Genomic DNA, 2,999 nt, shown 5'->3' with positions numbered 1-2,999 from the left:
ATATATCAGCCTGCTCTGAGCCTGACCAGGGGCTGCACTTAGGGATTGGGCCTGCCCTCTGCCACCCGGGAGCAGGCCTAAGCCAGCAGGTCGTTATCTCCTGAGGGGTCCCAGACTGTGAGAGGGCACAGGCCCGGGCTGGGGGACCCCCCCCCCCCCCACCGAGTGCACAAATTTTTGTGCACCGGGCCTCTAGTATTAAAATAAAATAACAGTAAAAAGTATAGTATAGTAAATACATAAACCACTGACAGAGTTGTTTATTATTAAGTATTGTCTGTGCTATACTTTTTTGGGGGGCGGGGGGGTGGTCAGGGGAGAGTGCAACCGTGGTCTCCCACTACCACATATTATGCAGAGGAGTTTCCCACATTTGGGGAAACCCAGGGATCAGCACATCCCACATGCAATGGGTAAGCCTCGCTCTGGGAAAACCGCCTTTGTGATCATGGTATCTCCTCTGCCGGGGAAGTATCTCTGTGCTATACTTTTATACCACTGGCAGGCAGCACAGTAGGTTTATTTACACAGCATCACCACAAACATGTGAGTAATGCATTGCACTATGACATCATGATGGCTGTGATGTCACTAGGTGCTAGAAAATTTTCAGCTGGGTTCATGAATAGAAAATTTAATATTGTTCATTCTGACCTTTTTGTTATGAATATAACACATGTATAAAAGTGCATAAAAGGTAAATGTACAGTTTAATGAAATATTATAAAGCAAACTACCATTTAGTCACCATTTAAATCGAACACTAGAAATTGCCAACATTCCAGAAACCCCACCATCTTGCACACCCTGCCCTATCACAATGCTCTTTGTCTCTTCTAGAGGGAGCCACTAACCTCACTTTCTTTCTCTATAGTTTTGGCACATAATTGTGCACACTTTCCTTACTTATCTTTTACATAGTTTTAGCACTTAGGCATCTCCAAAAAATACAGTCTGGTTTTTTACTGTGTATAAACAGAATAAGATATTATATACTAGAGGCCTGGTGCATGAAATTTATGCACTGAGGGGGAGAGGGTCCCTCAGCCCGGCCTGCACCTTCTCACAGTCCAGGAACCCTCGCTCCTTACTGCCCGCCTGCTCACTGCTCCTTACAACTTAGCTCAGTGATGGCGAACCTATGACATGTGTGTCAGAGGTGACATGCGAACTCATTTTTTTCGTTGATTTTTCTTTGTTAAATGGCATTTAAATATATAAAATAAATATCAAAAATATAAGTCTTTGTTTTACTATGGTTGCAAATATCAAAAAATTTCTATATGTGACACGGCACCAGAGTTAAGTTAGGGTTTTTCAAAATGCTGGCAAGCCGAGCTCAAAAGGTTCGCTGTCACTGGCTTAGCTCATTGCTCCTTAGCGCTGTCTCGGAGGCGGGAGAGGCTCCTGCCATCACTGCTGTGCTTGCCAGCTGTGAGCCCAGCTTCTGGCTAAGCAGCGCTCCCCCGTGGAAGCACACTAACCACCAGGGGGCAGCTCCTGCATTGAGCATCTGCCCCCTGGTGGTCAGTGCGCATCATAGTGGCTGGTGGTTCTGCCATTTGGTCGATTTGCATATTAGGCTTTTATTATATAGTATTATATAGGATTATTTTATGTTTGATTTATCTTGTTCAACATTATGTTTTTTTAAGATTCAGCCAAGTTCTTCTGTATACCTATTGTTTGTTCATTGTTTTTTTTTCCTCTATAATATTCCACTGTACCACCATTTAGTTATTGATTTTACTATTGATGGATATTGGGTATTTCCAGATTGGAGCTATGAACAAATATGTTGCTAACATCATTCTTGCCCCTTTGCTAAGGCACGCATTTCTCTAGGGCAGTAGTTCTTAAAGTCTGGTCCCCAAAGGCAGCATCAGCACTGCCTGGGAACTTGCTAGAAAGGCACACCTTTGGGCTCTACCTCCACCCTACAGAATCAGAAACTCTGGGGGTGGGGCCTGGCCACCTGTGCTTTAACAACTTCTCCCTTCGATTGTAAAGCACACCAAACTTGAGGCCCACTGCTCTAGAGATATCTATGGCAGCGGTTCTCAACCTGTGGGTCGCGACCCCTTTGGGGGTCGAACAACCTTTTCACAGGGGTCTCCTAAGACCATCGGGAAACACATATATAATTACATATTGTTTTTGTGATTAATCACTATGCTTTAATTATGTTCAACTTGTAACAATGAAAATACATCCTGCATATCAGATATTTACATTAAGATTCATAACAGTAGCAAAATTACAGTTATGAAGTAGCAACGAAAATAATTTTATGGTTGGGGGTCACCACAACATGAGGAACTGTATTAAAGGGTTGCGGCATTAGGAAGGTTGAGAACCACTGATCTATGGTAATCTAGGCTTGGAACTAATTAGCTAAGAGGGTCAAAATGCATATGCAAATTTCTCCAAACTGGGCAACGAGTTTAGATTCTCTTGGAGGAGTATGAAAGATCCCACTGCCTCCCCCTTCCTCACCAAAGCCAGTGGAAGGGGTCTGTCACAGTTTCCCAGTGTATCTACAAATGCATTTCACCAACTACTTATATTTCAACCCTTTCCTACATTTATTGTGCACTTAGGTTTCTTCTTGTGTGGAGTGGCTTTTCTATTCTTGGCCCCAATTTTTTATTCTGGGTTCAAGCCCTTGGTTGCCCAGAGGTTCTTATTTCTAGGGTTGGCAGATGGCCTCAAGGCAAAGACAGCTTCCATGCTGGCTGTCTCCAAGTTTTCCCCTTCATTTTTGGCCTTGTTATTCTTTATTGTCTTTTACAATTTTTAAGAATATTCATCCATTTTAAATATTTTAAAAATATTTACTATATAGGTTGTTTTCATAGGCAGCTTGATCAGAAGAAGTCTATTCCATTCCTGGAGAAGGTTCACCTGTGAGTTGACAGGGGGATGGGGTGGCACTCGTTTTAAGAAGTGTGAGAGTAGAGTCATATCAGAATCGGCACAGCTTTCCATCCCGGGAACTA

General features: G+C 43.0%; 1 non-coding gene across 1 annotated transcript; it reads right to left on the bottom strand.

Moving 5' to 3' along the window:
- Positions 1-314: 314 nt before the first annotated feature.
- Positions 315-475, bottom strand: LOC111825945. Its single transcript, XR_002829177.1, has one exon. It is a non-coding gene; the product is annotated as a U1 spliceosomal RNA (small nuclear RNA).
- Between the last annotated feature and the right edge of the window lie 2,524 nt (positions 476-2,999).

The sequence above is a fragment of the Myotis lucifugus genome, unplaced genomic scaffold (genome assembly GCF_000147115.1).
Source record: "Myotis lucifugus unplaced genomic scaffold, Myoluc2.0 scaffold_47, whole genome shotgun sequence".
NCBI lineage: Eukaryota > Metazoa > Chordata > Mammalia > Chiroptera > Vespertilionidae > Myotis > Myotis lucifugus.
Note: the sequence above shows the minus strand (reverse complement) of the source record. Positions and strands in the feature narration are given on the sequence as shown.